Source organism: Dasypus novemcinctus, chromosome 16, assembly GCF_030445035.2.
Source record: "Dasypus novemcinctus isolate mDasNov1 chromosome 16, mDasNov1.1.hap2, whole genome shotgun sequence".
Taxonomy (NCBI): Eukaryota; Metazoa; Chordata; class Mammalia; order Cingulata; family Dasypodidae; genus Dasypus; species Dasypus novemcinctus.
Window position 1 is genome coordinate 67,162,811 of NC_080688.1, and position 21,660 is coordinate 67,184,470.

The 21,660-nt window shown below is 44.8% G+C and overlaps 1 protein-coding gene across 1 annotated transcript in view; it reads right to left on the reverse strand.

Moving 5' to 3' along the window:
* The window catches only part of MRO (maestro), a 110,624-nt gene extending 89,404 nt beyond the window's left edge, over positions 1-21,220 (reverse strand). The window contains exons 1-2 of the mRNA XM_058277738.2: positions 21,131-21,220; positions 12,453-12,567 (exon numbers count right to left, since the gene is read on the reverse strand). The gene's annotated coding sequence lies outside the window, so the exon portion shown is untranslated. The remainder of the gene's footprint in view (positions 1-12,452; positions 12,568-21,130) is intronic.
* Between the last annotated feature and the right edge of the window lie 440 nt (positions 21,221-21,660).

A 21,660-nucleotide genomic window follows, 5' to 3' on the forward strand; every position in this document is an offset into this window, starting at 1 on the left:
CTCTCCAGGCCACCTCTGCTGAGCTCTTGAGCTTTCTGAACTCTCCCGGCAAGCAGGCACAGGGTGACAAAGTCTACAGTAAGCAATCACATGGTGAAAAGGCATTTTTTCCCTCTGTCTTGATCTGCATCTACCTTAGGCTGGGGGGTTAGTGGGTGTTTCTCGGCCTCGTTCTCCATCACACCCTTGGCTGTGGTCGCTACGCCTTCCTCCTTCCTCCTCTCTGCTTAGGCTTCCCTGCGCCCGGGAGCCCCAGGGATCCGGGCAAAGGGCAGGGCTGCCTCTGCTGCTGGCCTCCCGAGTGAGCTCATTCCCACCCTGGAGTCAGGAATCGCTGTCCACAGGCAGCCAGCGTTATCTTTCCTCCACTCCTTCCAGTTCTCCTGGGTGCTGCGTCATTATGGACACAGCCTGGCTTGCCTGGCTTGTTTGGTGGATAGCCCAGGCTTTGAAGGAACCGCCAAATTCCTGTAAGGAAAGCTGGAGCCGGGGAGCAGGAAAGGCTTCGGTTGCCCAGGAAGAATCTGCAAAGGGGTCCACACATCCCACCAGTCCTGTGTCTGCTGGAGAAACCCAGAGTTCCAGGCTTCAATGGGGGACAACTTGTGAATGCAGCAACACAAACCTAGATGAAATGGGATTGCTGACGCTCCCTTAGGGAGCTCCTCTTTAGAGCCCGAAGAGAAATTCTTGGTCATTCCTCTGTGATCTAGAAGAGTGATTACTTTCCAGAATTTTTTTTTCTAATTAAAACCAATCCAGCAAACAGCGACAAGTTTTTAGGCTGTCAGTTGTCTCCTTTGGGGTACAGCTGCAAAATAGTTAAAAATTTGCCCTTGAGCTGAGCAACTCCAGTGGGAGGCGCCAGGCAAGCCTTGGCAGAGGCTCTCGGAGGCCTCCCTGCCACCAAGATGCCACCAAGAGAGGAAGTTCAGCTAGGCTGAAGGTGCCATGAGGGTAAAGCCCAGAGGAGGTCAGAGAGGTTGTCAGCTACACCTTCCTTCCTGCAAAAGTGGAGCGAAACCAAAAAAAAAAAGGCGGCAGGAAAGAATAAATCTTCAGACAGAAAAGTGCAACCAAAAGGGGAAAAGGAGCAAAGGGAAAACAGGCCAAAGTGGCTAACAAGAAACTAAAGAGGATTTAAATGCAGTAAATAGAGATCTAAAAATGAGGAGAGCCCAGCCTTTAGTGCAGCAGGAAGAGAAAGGAACCAAGTCTGATTAATATACACCATATACCATGTCTTATCAGTGGCCACTGTCTCTCTCTTCTTGTACAACCCAGTGGAATATTTTTATCAACTATTTCATGAATGTAAGTTTTTAGTAGCTCCGGAAGAAATTTTTTTTTTTTAGGAGGCATCAGAAACCGAACCCGGGATCTCCCATGTGGGAGGGAGGTGCCCAATGGCTTGAGCCACCTCCGCTCCCCGGAAGGAAAATTTTTAAGGAGCTTGGAATCTCACCTCATCCCATGTTTTAAGTGCAAATGCTTTTTTAAAGGGGTGAAATCATTTGCTGGTTGTTCACTTTTGGGGACAACCAGAAAACAGTGGAACATTGAATTATGGGAAGCTTTTACGATCTTGGATGTCAACTTTCCACCAGAGGACTGAGGCAGTTTTTAATATCCTGTAATGCAACCCATACTAAATGGCAATTTGGAGTCACAGTCATGCTTTTGCTATGTCTTTTTTTAAAGATTTATTTATTTTAGTTAGTTTCCCCCCTTCCCCTCCTCCTGCCCTGCTGTTTTTGCTGGCTGTGTTGTCTTCTCTCCTCATTTCCCTCCTCTAGGATTCACCGGGATTCGATCCTGGAGACCTCTGATGGGGAGGGAGGTTGCCTGTCAATTGCGCCACCTCAGTTCCTGGTTTCTGCTGCGCTTCACCTTGAGCTTCCCCTTGTCTCTCTTTTGATGCATCAACATCTTGCTGTGTGACTCACTTGCACGGGGCACTGGCTCACCACGCGGGCACTCGTGTGGGCCCTGGCTCACCGTGCAGGCATGCTTTCTCTTCTTCTTTTTCACCAGAAGGTTCTCGGGATAGAACCCAGGTCCTCCCATATGGTAGGTGGAAGCTCTATCACTTGAGCCACATCTGCTACCATGTTATGTCTTAAACATTTTAAATTGCGATCACCCCTCGGGCTGAAGTGTGGTTTGCTGGCCTGGCGGGGGAGCGGCCGCGGTAGGCCTAATTCCGCTGCCCCCATAATAGGGTGGTTGGTCGGGCCCACCGCCACCCCTGAAGGAAGCTCGGCATGGGCGCAGAGTGCCCTCGGGTCTCCCCTTCTCAGCAGCCATGCTTCCGCGGCCGCCCCTCCTCCCAGATGGCACCACCCGATGCCTTGTGGGGCGGCACCCTTCTTCTTCCTTCTCCCTGCGCAGGCGCAGGGCAGAAAATTCCAGTCTGCCCTTTTCCCCTCCCCCGACAGCAGCAACAGCCAGGTGTGGGCGGAAAAATCCCCCGACAGCAGCAACAGCCAGGCGTGGGCGGGAAACTCAAGTCTGCCCTCCACCCCAGCAACAGCAGCCACCAATCCCGAAACCCTGCCCCTTCCCCCAGCAACAGCGACAGCCAATCCCTAACCACCACCCCTCCCCCGCCCACTGACCTTTCGCCGGCAACCAATCAGAACAGGGCGTGGCTTCGACCAATCAGCCTTCCCCAGCCCCTATAAAACTGTTGCCTCTCCCTCAGTAAAGTGGACTTGCGTGTTTACCTTGTCTCCGCGGTAGTTCTTCTGCCGTGCGCCCTCCAGTCCTGAGAGCCCCCGACAAGGGCCTGGCCTCCCTTGTCCCCAGTTCGTCGCCTGCTTCTCCGGGCGACCCCTTCGTCGCCGGCTTCTCCGGGCGACCCCTTCGTCGCCGGCTTTGCCGGGCGACCCCTACGTCACCGGCTTCGCCGGGCGACCCCGTCAGCCGAACCGCGCAACCCCTTGTGAGACCGATCCCTCGTCTGCTGCCGGACCGACCCCTCGTCCCAGGTGGGACCGACCCCTCGTCCCAAGCGGGACCGACCCCTCGTCCAGAGCTGGACCGACCCCTCGTCCGCAGCCAGACCCCACCTCTACCGACCGAGCAAGCCGCCGCATTAAATTACTGCTAGTCCCATGTTTTTAAGTAGAATTGTTTCCTAAAGAAAGCCCTCCCTGATCCTGAATTGTGTGCACTCTGTAACATCTTTGGTTGTGGTCATCCACTTTTCTTCATAACTTTGTTAGGTAATGTGAAAGATTGGACATTTTTAGTATGTAGTATATATGATATTAAATTCTGAACTTAGTGGGACTTAGAATGTAACAGTTTATCAACATTTGAAGAGATTGGTACTTGATATCCTCTTAAGGTAAATTTGCAATCAAATTCTAAGCTGGAAAGTCATTGGAATAACTTTAGAAAAGAATTACAACTACATGGCTTTTTAGATTTTTTGTACATACATTAAGAATTGTGTACAAATTGTTCATAACATCTGTGTGTGTTGATCTTCAAAACAACCAATAAAATCTCATTATGAAAGAAAAAAATTTGCCCTTGGAATGAGACCTGAAATCAAATCCCAGCTTTACCACTTAATAGCACATCACTTAAATCTCTAAGCCTGTTTTCCCCATCTACAAATAGGGATAATACCACAGCCTCCCTCTTTAGGCTGTTATGAGGCTTAAGAGAACCTATGTGAAGCACCAAGTAAAGCATCTGGCACATAGCAAACACTCAATAAATGTTTACTATTTTTGTTACCATCATTATTACTATTTCCTTATTAGCAATCAGGAGAGTTGCTAAAAGGGTCAGATAAGGTTATAAGGACTAAGATGAATGAAAGTTCATAGCTCTAGGGCCTTACTTCAAAGTAAAAATAAAAGCGATCATACAATAGTCTATTCACTCGTTTGCTTGCCCATTTTAAAATGCAGTAGAGATACATACAGAATACAGCTTCTGGGAAACGGACTTTGGCCCAGTGGTTAGGGCGTCCGTCTACCATATGGGAGGTCCGCGGTTCAAACCCCGGGCCTCCTTGACCCGTGTGGAGCTGGCCATGCACAGCGCTGATGCGCGCAAGGAGTGCCGTGCCACGCAAGGGTGTCCCCGCGTGGGGGAGCCCCACGCGCAAGGAGTGCGCCCGTGAGGAAAGCCGCCCAGCGTGAAAAGAAAGAGCAGCCTGTCCAGGAATGGCGCCGCCCACACTTCCCGTGCCGCTGACGACAACAGAAGCGGACAAAGAAACAAGACGCAGCAAATAGACACCAAGAACAGACAACCAAGGGAGGGGGGGGAATTAAATAAATAATCTTTTTAAAAAAAAAAAAAAAAAAAAGAATACAGCTTCATGGAAAGAACATGGACTTTGGAATCAGACCAGTGCTCAAATCCCTTTCTGCTACTCACTGATTGATTTGGGTAAATTAGTCAACCTTTCTACAACTCAGCTTACTCATCAACAAAATGGGAAAAATAATAATGATAATGCACTGAGGATTTAAAAAGCCTCTCTTCCCATCTTCTCGGGGCTGGCAGCCCTTCCCATGTGCACAAACAACTCCCTGGGTATACACTGTACTTTAGTACATGGTGCCATCTAGCCTCCCCTCTGTAGTGTGAACTTCTTGACTGAAGTGAGTCTATTTTGCTTGTCTTTCAGTCTCTGGCATTTAGGGCAGTCCTTGGACATATCAAGTAAAAGCTTGCTAGTTTATTGAATGAAAGAATAAATGAAAATGGCAAAAAATTAGAGTTGATAGGAGAAATGAAACTCCTTTATTACTCATATTCTAGGGAATGGCCTTGTCAGCTATATCATAAACTAACTGTGTTCTCTACTGGGATTTTCTCACTGTAGTAGATGGCATTTGATTTACAATATATCCAAATCTTTGTAATATGTGATATTACATTACATCCCACTACATCCCCGTGTCTTCTGGGCTGTCTCTGGGTTATTTAGCCTTGCTTCTAAACATTGTGCTGCATGGAGATCATTTCTTAAATTGTCATTACACAAATAACACGTGATCACACAAAATAGCATGTATAGATAAGCTCAACTAAAAATAAACCTAAAACTCTCCAAATTCTTTAATCAATGAATTGCTGGTAACATTTTGGTAGCCTTCTAGGTTTTTTTTTAAGCAGCTTTATTAAGATATAATTCACATACCATACAAATTCAACCATTTAAAGTATATAATTCAATGGTTTTTTTTTAGTGTATTCAGAGTTGTACAATAATCACACAAATCTGCTGTAGAACATTTTCATCACCCCAAGACAGAAACCACATCCCTATTAGCAGTTACTCTCTACCCACAGGCCCTGCCCCCAACAGAGTGAGGATCTACAACTCTATTGATAATTAGAGAAACTGAGGCCCAGAGTTTAGTTCAAGACTATGCAACTAGGACCCAATTCTCCTTTATTCTCCCTAAGAAAAACTGCACGACCTCCTCCAGGGAGGCATTCGAGATTCTGTTAGGTAGTCAGTTGCTCAATTGTACTCATTTATTTTTAGTATCAAGAGAAAAATGACTATTCCAGGGATTTTTCCAACCACCAATAGATCCCACGGCTATTCCAATTGTAAGACTGTGCTGCTAGAATTTGCCTCTTCTCTGGCTTATCAGTATATTATGTTCTTAAACTTGCATAGCCTGTCTATATCCCTTTGATAGTATGTACCCTTCTCAGGTAATGTGGAGGTATCTGAGGCAAAAACATGAGTTTTTACCCAGGCAGCTAAGGCTTAACTATTACATGAATGTCAGCAAAGAGCCATGATACAAATTGTTCAGAAATGCTTCCAGTGATAGGGGGTGTTCTGAGCGCAGCCTGCTATCTTTCCCTGTGACCCACAAATAAACCCTGTGCTCAGGACTAGCTGTGTCAGCTGGTGCCTAGGACAGATGGCGAGCGTGGGCTGACTCCTTTCTCAGGAGTGCCTGGAGATAGCCCCGAGTGGACAGTGGTCTGCCTGCTCATTCCTTCCCCCTTTGCTCTCAGCACATATGAACTGACCAAGTATGTACGTGGTTGTTTTTTTTTTGTATTGTTTTTACCTTATCAGTGGCATAGGAATCTGTGTTTCTTTTTGTCGCGTCATCTTGTTTTGTCAGTTCTCTGTGTGTGCGGCGCCGTTCCTGGACAGGCTGCACTTTCTTTGGCGCTGGGTGCCTCTCCTTAGAGGGTGCACTCCTTGTGCGTGGGGCTCCCCTACGCGGGGGACACCCCTGCGTGGCATGGCACTCCTTGCGCACATCAGCACTGCGCATGGGCCAGTTCCACACGGGTCAAGGAGGCCCGGGATTTGAACCGCGGACCTCCTATGTGGTAGGCGGACGCCCTATCCACTGGGCCAAGTCCGGGTCCCAGTATGTACATTTTATAGCCCCTGACCCACCTCCCTGCTGTATCTATTTCCAGAAGCGACGGAGCTACTGTGACACAAGCACACAAGCACAAGATGTGTGTGGACCCTCTCCCTATGCCAGCCGCAGATTAAGATCTGCTGGCCATGGGGAACTGATGCTCACTAGTGACACTGACCTTACTTTGTCTCTTCTCTAAGTGAGTAAATGCTTTTCCATCCAGGGCCTGTGTGTTGTGCTTTTATTGGTGACCCTGACACCTGCAAACCATGGGATGGCTGTTCCTGGTGGGACTCATTGGTTCGCTCTCTGCTCCCCTCTGTGTAGTGAGACTCGGCCCCTGGAGGTGGTAACAGGTGTCTCTCCTTCTCACCGACAGTCTGGCACGGCAAGCAGGGTGCCGACACTCCCGCATCATTCTCACTTGAAGAGGGAAACTGATTAATTTTATTTACATCATTTAGAAAAGGCAATGTGAAATGCCAAAGTTAAATTAGATAATGTGTTGAAAAAAAATACATAAGGGAATGGGGTGATTTCCTTTCTAGTTATGTGCATCCCTAAGTTGCTGGTTATTACTTCCCCCATTGTATGTGGGAAGCCAGCACTCAACCACTGAGCCACATTGGCAACCCTGAATTGTTTTCTCCTCTATTTGCTTGTTGTTTGTTTTTAGGAGGCACCAGGAACCAAACCTGGGACCTCCATGTTCGAAGCAGGCACTCAACCACTTGCACCACATCCGCTCCCCTGGTAACTTTACTTTTTGTGCAACCTAATTTACTCAATTTAAGGGCCTCAAAAGTTAGGAACAATGTATTCTGTATCATTATAAATATAGCCATGCATTGTTTGTCCTTTGACTATCAAGACATTCAAGACTCATTAGCGGATTGCAGAATTACATAGTAAACCTAGAATAGCCTGTGGTTTGAAGGTCCAATAACCATGGCCGAATACCTCCTGGTGAGATAGGCTTATAGCCACACTCTGGCTTCACATTGAGGTGTGAGGATATTCCAGGCCTAAAATCTGGGAACAGGCCCAATACCTCTTGAGTCAAAAGTCAGAGCAGGGTCACAGTTGTTGTAACAGTTATGTTCTAATACACAGCCCTCCTGGCTTGACAAACAGGTCCAAACTAAAATGAACATTTCTTCAAGCCCAAGAATAGAATCAGAGATGTGAACCTCCTTCATTCTAGAAAAAGGTACGGACACTACAAAAATACACACCTCTTCCCAGGTTGTCTGCCCCTCTTGCCTCCCAAATCAGAAACTCAAACCTTGTTGATTTATGATATAGGCAGCTAAAAAGGGTAATCCAGGCCAATTACAGATGGTTTTTCACTTCTGTGATGCATTTATTTAGTAATAATAAAATAAGAAACTCCCATTAACAAACTAATTGACATTCAGGTGAATTCACTGAAACACAGAATCCTGAAAGTATAGGACGATCCATATCAAGGAGAGGCAAGAAGTACTAGGACCCAAACAGTTTTCTTCCCCTCAACTTAGGGTTGAGCTTCTCACCCTACTTTCCTATCTTCATCTGATGCCATCACCAATTTTTCAATCATCTAAGATTTACACTCCAAAACTTGGAGTCATCTTTGATTCATTCTTTCTTTTCATTCCCCCTTAACCCGTGCTGGGGATTGAATCATGACCCCCATCAAAGGCATGTTCAGGTCCCAACGCTGGTCCTGTGAGTGTGAACCCATTTGTAAATGGCACCTTTGAAGGTGTTAAGATGTGCCCAAACTGAATGAGGCTGAAGTCCTCATAAGCAAAGGAAATTGGACAAAGAGAAGAAGCCATAGGAAGAAGCAGGATATCAATGGAACCAGAGGAGAAAGGAGAAGACATTGTCATGGGCTTCTCCATGTGAGAGAAAAGCCAAGGACGAAGGATTGCCAGCAGCCAGCCACAGAATGCCACAGTCTTCAGGGAGAAAGCTCCATCCTGCTGATGTCTTGAGTTCAGAGGTCCCCTGGTCTCAAAACTATGAGCCAATAAATTCCTGTCATTCAACCAACACACTGTTTGGTATTTGTTTTAGCATCTAGGAAATTAAAACTCATTAGTCACCAATTTCTAGGTATTATTTCCTCGAAAAGCTCATGTTTTCCCCTCCTCTGTTCTCATCAATACGAGTCCTAAGCAACCACATGCTGATTACATCATCTCTTACTGTAGCGATTCCACCACCAGACTCACCTCCTGAATGGCAAGGCTGGTCTTACTGACCCCATGGGTAAGCCTGTACAGTATACAGCACAAAGTAGGCATTGAGGTAAATTCCAGTCAAATGAACCAACGAAACCTGAAGCCTGTGGAGCAGGTCATATCACCCATGTAATTATAATTCCTGGAGCAGAGTAGTTTATGACTGGTCTGAATGTTTTGCTTTTGTACAGGTAAGAAAACACAGAAAAGGCATTTGACAGGTCAGCGCTTTGTATGATCTTGTACATTCTTGAAATCCTTCTTGGGTGCATGATAGTAAAACAAAACTGTTTATGAGCACTTATAAATAGTAGCACAGACTTAGAAATGATGGTAAAAATTTCTTAAAGTTCACTATACATAAGTTTTACAGATCCCTCTATAAAATGAGATTGCACAAACAAGATGGTCTCCATGTACCTTCAGTTCTGATGTCACTTGATTCTGTATGCAAAACCAACCTTCTCCTCTTTAAACCAACAGGTTCATTCATTTGAGCATATGCTAATAAAATTCTGTCACCCCCAATTTTTTTCTGTGGAGTGGTGTATTTGTCAAAGGGGTGCTGATGCAAAGTACCAGAAATCTGTTGGCTTTTATAAAAGGTATTTATTTGGGGTAAAAGCTTACAGTTACAAGGCCCCAAAGAGTCCAACTCAAGGTCACTTTCTTACCAAACTCTGTTGCCACATGTTGAAGCAAGATGGCAGGCGATGTCCGTGAGGGTTCAGCCTTCCTCTTTCCTCTTAAGGCTCCATGGGTTCAGCTTCTTCACATCTCAGCTGTAGGCTGGCACAGGACTCGTCTCTCTTCCTGGGGCTCATTTCTTTCCAGGCTTAGCTGGTCTGCTCTCTTCACAACGTCAGCTGTAAACGATCAGGTGAATGGCTTGTCTCTCTTCCCGGGGCCTCTCTTGTGTCTATGGAACTGTCTCTCTTTTCTCGTATATCTGCTTCTGTGTAAGAGTCTGTTTTATGGGCCCACCAAGCTGGCAGGGACTCAACCCTGCCTGCCCTAATGACATGGTAAAATCAGAGCCCTAATCTTGACTCAATCAAGCAAAGGTAAAGCCTTTGAATTTAAATCAATCAAAGAGCATCATGCCCAGAGAAACAGACCAGTTTACAAACATAATCAATATCTCTTTTTGGAATTCATAAATAATATCAAACTGTCACAGGTGCTCATAGGGTTATCATATTTACATTTTGTCAAGGAAGGACTTTTAAATTTTGTTACCACCTTTCTACCAACCAACCCCATCTTGTCATTTTAACAAACCATTTTAAGACTGTAAATTTAATCTCAAATACAAGATAGCCCTTGCTTTAATCCCTTTAAATCTATGAAAAACTCATTTCAGCATCCTCATTTTTTTATCTCATCACAGATGAGTGAAAACTCTGTCAGACTGATATCTGTTGTCATCCTGACATGATTTTTTCCCCTCTGTATATGTCATAGTATGTATTAAACCCAGCTTTCCCATCTACAAAATAGGGATATGAGTAAATGTATTGTTTTATCATGCATAAAGATCATAAAATCTAGAATTTCAAGTTGGAATATGCATTAAATAAAAGTAAGCGTAATGGGTCCATTCATCTATCAGAAAGATGTCTGCATTCTTTCTACTACACCACCACTAGACAGTTTCCTAACTAAATGCTAACAACTGGGTCTTTCTCCGATTCTGAAGGTGGGGGATAGTGCTGTAACAGCTGGCTATGCTTAGAAATGATCACTTACCATCAGCTTCCCTTTTACACACCACATCAGCGAGTTCTGCACGCTGATATGAGACAGAGAAGCATGCACATTGATGTAAAACAGATAAAACGCCCCATTTTCATCTGTTTAAATTGTCCCCAGTTTTCATGACTTAATCCAAATGTCCCCTCCTCCAGGAAGGCTTCCCCACCTCTCCAACCAAAAGCAGTCTATCCTCTTTTGAGCTTCCTCAGTATTGAAATTATATGGCACTTGCTGATTTCTTCCACCTTTGTGGAAGAAAAATGTAAACATCTTATTTCCTCCACTAGAATGTAAAGTCCTTCGTGTCAGAACTGTGTCTTAAACATCATGTGAAGCGAGACATGTTCCACACAGGAAAAGGATTCTCAGTAAATTAAGGGAGGAGTGAAACGAGGCAGGAAGAAAAAGGAAGTCTGTTAAAGAAAAAGCCTTCCCACATGGAAAAGCCCTTTAAGGGAGAAAACAAGAGACAGTGAGGAAGCAGAAGAGAAATACCCACTGGGTTAAAAGGCAACTGATTAAGGAAAGAGACTGTGTCTAAACAAAGAGCAGCTTGCAGGGACACCAGGCCTGGGAAAGATTTACGTATGTGGGCGGGACACTCTACTTCACAGCTTGTGCTTTCCTTCTCTTCCTTGTTGCTTTTTCATCTCACTTGCTGAATAAGTTGACTCAGTGCCCTTTCCTGCAACACTTGTGGAAGCCTGAAGTTAGAAGTCATAGGCAGGTAAATGCAATCACCACAGGCAGGGTTAAACTCTAAGCCAAGAAGCCAGGCTAATTCCTCCTACAATGGCAGGGCTGTCTCTATGAAAGCAATCCACTGGCTCATTAGAAACCTCTCCCCAGTGGAAACCAACAGATTCATTCCTACGGCTAAGTGACTGGGACATCTTGCTCAATGCTGAAGATGCCGGCCTGTTCCATCCTGGTCCAGGACACTGTCTTGACACAGAAACTTAGCCTTTGTCAGCAAGGGACCTTGAGGCAGAACCCTCTGCCTCTGATTGGATTAAAAGGCACATCACCTACATACTTTCAGACTATCTCTCCCAGCTTGGATCTTATTTTCGTTTGATGCAAGCACAGCTTCCAAGAGCACTAGCAACCGTTGGTCCCCATGATTAGTCTGTCTTCGCAGAGCTTCCAACTCACTTGTCCAAGACAGAACCCTTCATCTTTCTGCACGCCAAGGTTGCTCTTCCTTCTGGCTTCTCAAGTCTTGATCAGCATACCTATTTCCCAGGTCAAGAAGCCTCACAGACTTTTCACCTAGCCTCAAAGGCCCTTCCTGGACCAACTCAGCTGCCCTGGTCACCTCCCATCCTTGCAGCAACCTCCAGAGATGAAGAAAGAGTTCCTCTTCTCCTCCGAGGATTGCCAGTAAAATCAAAGTTAAGTCGAACAAAAGAGTGCTCAATCCCTTTTCCTCTGAAGGGTTTTACAGCCACTCCAGGCACAGGAAACATAGTTAAGTGTAAAGAGTAGGAAAGGTCATTGTCTGAGGGACTTCTAGCCCCTGTTTCCAAAGGCAAAGCTCATCCAGGTCTCGCCTACCTCCTCCTTCCTTCTGGCCTGAATCTTGGTCCAGGAGTGTGCAGTGTTTGCGGAACAATTCAACTGACCTTTGTCAAGCAATCAGTTTGAAATTCCAGGACTCCCCCAATTCTGGGACTCTGTTCATCCATAGAATGATCGCTTTCCAGTATCTTACACCTTTTTCTAGAAACCTACTAGCCCCAAAACTTTAGAATAAGTCCTCCCTCTTGCTCCAAAATAGAATGATATTTCTAAAGTGCATTTAACCATGTCACTACTTGCACCCCACTTCCTTGTCACCCCCTCCCCCCAAAAAATTTTCAGTGACTCTCTACTACTAGAACCAATACCATGGCATTTAGGGCTTCCACATTTGAGCCCCAATTGGCCAGTCCAGCCTTACATGGTCATACTCTAGGTTCTGCTAATGGAACAGGCTCTGAGATTTCACATCTACACTCTGTCTGAATGCCTACCATTCAACACCCTAGCTATCATTCAAGGTTCAGAAAAAAACACACCTCCTACATCGGCCTCCCTTGATTTTTCCTACCTGAAATGCTTTCTTCCGGCTCTGTGCACTCTTGGTTTGACAGGCACCTCCTCTGTTACTTTGTGTCACGGTAACTTGTGTACACACCCTATTTCCTCTTCCAAACTGCAAGGTCCTTAAGATCAAGTAAAGTGTCATTGAGCTTTATACCCCTTTTAATGCCTAGCACATCATCTCATATAAAGTTAATTAGTAAAATATTGGTTACATTTATTAATTCACTAGTGGTGAACTCAGTCAACAATTTTTGTTTATAGCTTCAACTTCAAAGTCAAACTTTTAAAATTTGGGCACATTCTGCAGGAAATTACGTTAATCATTTCTCATATAATCATACTCTCAGTCCAGAGGTTAATCTATAAAGGGATGAACTTCAATTATGAATCCAAGTAAATTATATTACAGATGATTGCATAGTGCCTACCTGGCACTATATATTAATACAAAAACCAACTCTTTTCTATTCCCTGTGACTTGGGGGCAGAAAAAAACCAGAACGGTAATGAACATAGTCAAGGCCCGCAGCAAATGAAGACAAAGATTAGATTTAGAAGGCTGCAAAGTTGAGGGAAAGCTTCCCTCTGAGGCCCCAGGAATGCTGATTGTCATAGCAGGTAGTGAGTCATCCACAAAGGTGCTGAGTAATAAACAATGAGAGTTGACCACAATGTCACAGACAATGGCAAAGAGGCAATTTGCCGACAGATGGCTGCCCTGTCAGTGTGGGACATGGAAAGGATGAGTTGCAGCTCCCAACCGCCAGGAGAGCCAGATGTTAGTCTTTTGGGACTGACAGTTCACTCACCTGTCCAGGCCTCAGTTGAATCATGAGAGAATATGACAATGCTGGAGGATTTTATTCAATTAGTCAGTAAACATTTTCACTAAGTATCTTTGTTGCAACCTTGGGAAGTACAAGAGAGCTCAGGGTCTGATAGGGCAGGGCTACACTAATACCTCTGCCAAAAAAAACAAACAACTAACAGGGGGGAATAGAAAAGTGAGGAAATAAAGGGGGCGGGGGGGGGGGGGGGTGAGCCGTGGAGGGTCTGGAGAGTCAGACTGTAAAATCTGACCTGAACATAGGAGAGGGACAGAGGAGAGGGGAAGGGGCCAGAGTGGAAAGGGGGGCAGTGCAGAGGACGAAAAACATTAGATTTCAGATTGTACAAAATATCTTTTATTTCATCTGAGCCTTCAAGTGTCCTAAGAGTTGGGTGAGCTATGGAACAGCAAGCAGGTTCAGGCTACTGGTGAATAGAATACTTGAGGCGCCCCAGTAATAATGCTCTGGCTAAGAATCTTGATGGGGGATTAATACTGAGCCCCTTTCTGACCCAGACTCGGGAAAGAGGAAGGCTGTGATGTGGGAGAAATGAAAGGTTGGCCTAGATTTCTGACTTGAAGTTCAGGGCTTCTTCCACTTCCCTGATGTGGGGATGTGATGTGATGAGAGATATAAGTCAGGCAAGCATTTGTAAGATGGATGAGGACTGGAAGGGGAGGAGGGCCGTTTATGAAGGCTGAGGAGGCAGTGTCAAGAGCAGGAATTCGTGTGGGGTTTTTCTTTTTGGAGTAATAAAATTGTTCTAAAATTTTTGTGGTAATGAAAGCACAACATTGTGATTATACTAAAAGCCACTGATTATACACTTTGGATAGATTGTAAGGTGATATATCTCAATAAAACTGTCTAATAAATAAATAATGGTGCAAGGATAACCAGAAATAGCAACTAGGTACAGCAAGGGAAACTTAGAGATTGAAAAGTGAAGAATTTTGCTTGTCTGTTTTTGTTTAATACTATTATTACTGAAATAATGAAAATGCTCTAATAATTGAAGTCATAAATGCACAACTATGTGATTATACCAAACACCATTGATTGTACACTTTAGATGAATTGCATGCTTTATTAATATATATCAATAAAATTGATTTGTTAAAAATAAAGAGCAGGAATCAGGTCTTGGGGATTAATTGATTATAAAGGGTGGAGGAAAAATCATATTCAGATGCCAGTGACATATATTGAGCACTTACTATACACTGAGATCCTTCTATATTCCTACTTTATTTGATCTTCAAAATTTCCTGGCAGAGATAAAGGTCCATTGAACTAGTGGTCCACAGCTAATAAGTAGTGGAGCAGAATCTGAATCCAGGCATCTAGACTCCAAGTCTCAAGTTTTCTTCATTCCATGGACTTGCAGAAATGGCGTTTACAGAAACAGCACAGTTGGGAAGAGTTGCCCATGGGTAGGAAATATGTTGGACTTGATTTTGAACACAAAGCTGCTGGTAGGACAGTCAGTGGAGATGTTATGTGCTGACACTGCTCCTGTCTTCCTTCCCATCCCATCTCTCACAAGTGTAAACTATAATCCATGTGGTGCAGCAGTGCTCCAAAATGTATTCATCATGTGCACTGAATGTGCCACACTGACGAAAGAGTTTGGTGATGTGGAAGGAGTGGGGGGGGGGAGTGGGGGCATATGGGATCCTCTCATATTTTTTTAATGTAACAGTTTGTATGATCTATGTACCTTTTTAAAAATAAATAAATAAAATCTATTTTTTTAAAAAAAGTAAACTCCTCAGAGCCTGTGGCCTCCACTGCATCGCTCCCACTGCCACACACTCAATCTTGCTGTCAGCGCCAACTGCTCCACCCCCAAATCCCACTTTCTCTCTACAACTCTATAGCCCTGCAGCATGCTGATCCTTTAAATCCCGGTACAAACGCCTTTGACTTTGGAAACATCTGGCCCCTTGATCTTTCTTATTTCCTCCCATTCTTCTATTATTCCCTCCGCACTTGTCTACCTCCCCACATTACCCTAGACTTCTCAGTTGATCGTCCAAATCCTTCTCTTACCAGCACCTGTGATTCCTTTGCACCCCTATCCCTCCGTAGCACATCTCAAACAAAACATTCCAAGCCTGGCTCATCATTACAATCTGCCTTCACACTTAACCTTAGCTGCTAGAGAAAATCTTCTGCCTTGAAGAGCTGACTTACAAATCCATGGTCTCCAACCTCGGCTGGGCCCTCAGCCACCCCCTTATTCCTTTCCCTGTCTGGGGTCCCTCTCTCCTTGTCTCCTATTCCATGAAGAAAATCTTAAGGCCATCACAAAATTTTCCCCCAGCACCTTCCTATCTATCAATGTATCAACAGCCACCCCCTTCCTCACTGCCACACCTCCCACAACAGAGAACCAGCTGTCTCCTCAGCCCAAGGCCTTTCCCCTCTGTCCATCCTCTGCCCTCCCGGGGCCCTTCCTGACACTCTGTGGTTCTCCCACGCGTCATCTTTTCCCCGTCAGCTCCTTTCTTTTGGTTTCTCCACCTGTTCCACCCTCTCCTCCTTGACCTCCCTGACCCCACACTCCCTTAGCCCCTCCCCATCCCTCCTTCCTGCTTTTGCAAACCTCTCAAAGGAGAGAGGGTCTCCACTTCCTCCCCTCACACTTGCTCCTCCACCCTCTTCAGTGTGGCTTTCGTTTCCAACCGGCCAATGAAACTAGATTTCTAAGCTCTTAAATGCCCTCCTACTTGACACCGCACCCCATTACCTTCCTGCACCTCTGCTCTGCTCTTTAGAGCCCATTGTTTCCTCCTTCCTGAAGCTCTGCGCCATTGTCACCAGTCCTTGCTCCCGGGTCCCTCTGTTCCCCTGTTTCCATGCCTTCTCCACTCCTTTGGAGGCTCTTCCCCTGCCTGCCCTAGGAATCTGTTCAGGAAAACAGAAACCGCATGGGGCCTTTCAAACCCAGGGGACTCAATGCATTCGAGACACCAAATTGGTTACACAGACACCAGAAAGCCGAAGAAATATAAACGGGGGTGCTGAGTTAAGCCAGACTGATAACCGCAGGAAGCCACTCCCACCCTAAAGGAAGAGGTGAGATTCACCCCCACCTCTAGGAGGTGACTAGAAGCTCACAAGAGCCCCACCATGTCAGTGGTGGCACACAGCTGGCCAACGCTCCTTCCTGAGCTGCCAACCTCAGCTGTGCTGGAAGCCAGTAAAGCATCTTGAGGCTGGAGCTGGGGCTGTCTTCTGTGCCTGAAGTGACGATGGTTATCAGACTTAGGAAAAAACCCCACTCTGCCTTCCTCATGCCTCTCATCTCCATTTAGTGGCTTCTACTGGCAGAACCCAGCAGAAATCCAGCTGGCAAGTGAGACTGGGGAAAGCAATTTGCAAGCCCCAACCGTAGCCTCAAAGAGCATGGAAGCGCAGGCTGGGAGCTGAGAGACAATACAAGATGACCAGCCTGGGCTCTGTCCTTGGTCCACCATTCTTCTCACTCAGCATTTTTCAAAGACGGGTCTTGATATTCCAGGAGTAAAGCTCTCAGTTCCAACCACCACCTCTGGTGTGGCTGGAATCCAATTCAGACTCCTCTACTGAACTTCTGGTGCATTTCTGAACCTCAGATGCATTTTCCCCCAGTTGCCTGCTAGAAATCTCCACCTTGATGGCCCTCAAATTAACCAGGCTACAAACTGGAGCTGTTGTTTCTCCTCCTTAACCTGTTCCTCCCTTCTGCCCTGTCTTAGGTGGTGGCATGTCCCATACCAAGGAGTTAATCCAGAAGCCTTGAGTCCTCCTCAACCTCACTGGCTCCTTTCCCTCCCAAACGTCTCTCCAGTCGCTCCCCTCTGCTCCATCACTGTACCCGTGTCTCAGCTCAGGCTCTCATATGTTTCCCCCTGTACACTCCACAGCCTCCTAAATGCTCTATTACTGGACTTGCTTCTTGCCCCTTTTAAACTCACACAGATGCCCAAGGTATCTCTCCAAAATTCTAAACTGATCACATCACTCCTTATTCAAAACCCTATTTTCGGGAGAGCAGATGTGACTCAAGCAGTTGGGTGCCCACCTCCCTCATGGAGGTTCCAAGTTTGGTTCCTGGTGCCTCCTAAAGAAGACGAGCAGACAACCAGTAGACAGATGAGGAAACCATCTGGGGGTGGGGGATAAAAATAAATTAAATAGGGAAGCGAACTTGGCCCAGTGGTTAGGGCGTCCGTCTACCACACGGGAGGTCCGTGGTTCAAACCCTGGGCCTCCTTGACCTGTGTGGAGCTGGCCCATGAGCAGTGCTGATGCGCACAAGGACTGCTGTGTCACGCAGGGGTGTCCCCCGCATAGGGGAGCCCCACACGCAAGGAGTGCACCCCATAAGGAGAGCCACCCAACATGAAAGAAAGTGCAGCCCGACCAAGAATGGTGCCGCACACACGGAGAGCTGACACAGCAAGATGACACAACAAAAAGAAACACAGATTCCCGTGTCGCTGACAACAACAGAGGCGGACAAAGAAAAAAGAACATGCAGCAAATGGACACAGAGAACAGACAACTGGGGTGGGGGGGGGGGGGGAGAGAAATAAATAAAATAGATCTTTAAAAATAAATAAATTAAATAAAAATTTAAGAAACAAACAAACAAAAACCCTATTGTCCTTCCTGAATTTGGTCCTCACTTCCTCTCATGCAGCATCTCATCTCTCTCTACCTGCCCGCTACTCCAGCAATTCTGAATTGTTTGAGCTATGCTCTTTTACACATTCTGTTCCCTCTGCCTGGAAAACCCTTTGCCTCTATTCCCTCTTCAGGCTAACTCAACTTATCCCTTAAAACTCAGGTCAGGGAGTGGATGTGGCTCAAGCAACTGGGTGCCTGCCGCCTACATGGGATGTCCAGGGTTTGGTTCCCAGTGCCTCCTAAAGAAGACAAGCAGAAGCCACAAAGAGCAGACACCGCAACCAGCAGGGAGCAGAAGTGGCTTAAGTGCTTGGCACTCCTCTCCCACATAGAAGGTCCTGGTTCGGGCCCCAGTGCCTCCTAAAGAAGACGAGCAGACAACAAGCAGACAGATGAGGGAGCCATCTCAGGGTGGTAGTGGAGAATAAAAAAAAACACAAAAACTTCCAGAAGTGGGTGTAGCTCAAGTAGTTGAGAGCCTATTTCCCACATATGAGGTCCCAGTACCTCCCTAAAAAAATAACTCAGGTCAGGCATCCTCAGATGATCTTCCCTAAAGCTCAAGTAAGAGATACATAGAGTCATCAGGAGTGTCTTGATGACTAGCTCATAGTAACATTAGTTACTGCTAAATGTTGGTTGAATTAAAATTAATGGGTTTCCCACCCTCATTCTAGATGGGTTAGGTGACTCTTCTCTATCCCCATAATTCTTTGTAATATTTATCTCTATTATTGCAATAACTTTATATGTATCTGTAATGTGTCTGCCTTCCACCTTGGTTCACCCTTTAGTTTTTTTCTTCCCACACCCTTCACCACCAGGGAGGCCCAAGACAATCATATATGTTTGTTTGAAACCAAGGAGACACTAAAAAAATATTTACTGAATGAATGGCTCGTATTGGGAAAAAAAGGACCGGATCAGGGAAGCGGAATGTGGCTCAAGTGATAAGGCCTCTGCCTAACATATGGGAGGACTCAGGTTTGATCCCTGGGACCTCCTGGTGAAAAAGAAGAAGAGAAAGCGTGCCTGCGTGGTGACCCAGCATCCATGCGGTGAGCCAGTGCCCTCTGGTGAACCAGTGCCTGCGCAAGTGAGTCAAGCAGTAAAATGATGCAACAAAAGAGAGACGAAGGGGAGAGTCAAAGTGAAACATAGCAGAGACCAGGAACTGAGGTGGCGCAATTGACAGGGAACCGCTCTCCACATCACAGGTCCCCAGGATTGAATCCCTATGAATCTTAGAGGAGAAAGATGTGAAGACAAAGAGAAATAGATATAGAAGATCAGAAGTGAATGGACACAGACATCAAAAACAGCAGGGCGGGGTGGGGAAAAAATAAATAAACCTTAAAAGAAAAAAAAAAAAAAAAAAAGGACGGGATCAAAGGTTAAAGCTCAAGTGGAAGACCCAGGTTTGGGAGTCAGCTCCATGGAGTGTAGGAAAGTTAATGAACTCAACTTGGGAGTCAGTTTAGGACTGACCCTTGGGGAATAACCCTGGGTCACTGAACAGGAGGAGAAACAGGAAATGGCAAAGATGAGACCATAAATGTCCCGTGCCAGGGAAACCAAAGGAGTTTCAAGATAGGAAGGCCAGTTGTATCAAATTTGCTGAACAAATAAGGAAGTTGAGTGAGAAAAGGTTTTGAATTTCATCAAAAAGGAGGAACCAAGAGTTTCAATAAAGTCGTGGAGATGAAAGCTATGTTGCACAACATGAAGAAAGAACTGATTTCATAAGAAAGGACATATCTATAGGTTATTTATTGAATGGGCTAGGCAACATGGAGGAGCTCCCCCATTAGGATAGGTAAAATGAGCTCCAGAATGTTCTTTCTCTCATATCTTCTCACTTCTCCTTCCTGCCCTAACAGGTACAGAATGGACTGAGGGTCACAGGGTCCATGACAGGAAAACAGTTCTATTTCTCTTTTCACACTGTTAACATAATGATTTTTGAATATTATTTTCACAAGCAGTATACAATAAAATTTTACTCCTTCCCCAAACTCATATAAGGATTATTGCTGCTACTCATGCCTATTCAGAGAATGTGAATGAAATATAAAATTATGAACAAGTTCTTTTTCTTCATATGGGGAGCTTAAATGAATTTCCTACCAAAAAAAAAGTTGTAAAATGCTTTTAATTTTTTTTCTGTAGTAGGCTTTCAAGACTGTATTCTAAAGAAATTATCCCAATAGTAAGAATACCAGTTAAAATTACTTTCTTAACACATCTAACAATATGTGCCTCTGGCAAATTCCTCATAACAAGAAAAAGAAAATGACAAGGGAAATTTCCTAAACTTTGGAGGCTAAGAATTTTGGCCAATTTTCAACTTGAAACCAACCTCACAATGCTAATCAGTTAAACCTAAACTTGTGTCACAATGCTGATTCACCCAGTAACAGGAAAGCCCGGACAGAACAGTCCCAAGCAGAGTTCAATACATCTGAAATGGTGCAGCGTTAGCTGATTGTCACAAAAAACTTGATAGAGGATATCTTGGCATCACCTTGAAACTGGAGACCTGACAGAGGCACTTCCTACAGGAAACTGATTTCTAATATCACAAGATGAACTCGTAAACTGCTGGGGTTTGTGTGATTTTTTTTAAAAGCTAAAGTTAGATGAAAAACATATAGCCTAGTACAGGGATTATTCAGGACAGGGATTCTTGCCACCCAACTTGAACTTGGATGGCAAAAATATTTATTATTTTATTATTATTTCCACTAATCTCTGACTGGAAGCTAGCATTTTTAAAAAAATATGAATGTAGGGAACAAGCCACAAGTATTAACATAAATCCCATGCATTAATATTGTCCTATCACTTATCAGTTGTAGCAAATGCTTTAAATATAGACATCCTTTCTAGTTATTAGGCCCATCTAATCTAGTCATTAGATTTTAATTTAGTGCATTATAAGGTAGTATGTATATTGATCATATCACAAATTTGGAGTATTAAAGTATATTGATAATTTTACTTTAATTGGATTCTTCAGTTATTTTATGTATTTTGCTTTATGCCTTTAAAAAAACAATTCTGAGTATGTAGGCTTCGCCAGACCGCCAAAGGGATCCATGGCACAAAAAAGCCATTCTGGGCAATCTAAGTACAATTTTGGTTCAAGCGTAAGGAAGTAAAATATTCTACTTACCTTTGGATGCCTGTTAATCCAGAATGTTCCCAATTGCTAAACTGATGCAGACCCTGAGATGCTCAAATCCCAACATGAACCCTCTCTGGCAATTCAGTCAGAAGGTGCTGAGGTCCCCAGACATTCCTGAAGTACCTGCTGGTCATGGAAAGCACATCTGGAAGACCTCCCAGCCCAGCTTGCGGGAAGTGACTCACTCTTGGACGTGTTTCAGAACATTAACAATTCCAAAGTAAAAGAAGTATTGGGAGGTAAGACACACTTGAGAGCCTTTGTGTGTGGTTAGAACAGATTTTATTGAATGTAAAAATACACAAACTATTCAATTTAACAATGTCAAAGCTGTTTTCAGGGTTCTGATATCCCAAGTACCAAAGAACCCACCAGTTATTGGTTAGTGGGAAAGATTGATAATTAGACCTCATTTAATAGTCTCCCTTAAATTAGTATGTCTCTGTAGCTGCTTTGCTGTCCAGAGGAATCTTGAATACTTCATAGAAAAATGTCCCTGTACTGCCCCCAAGAGATAG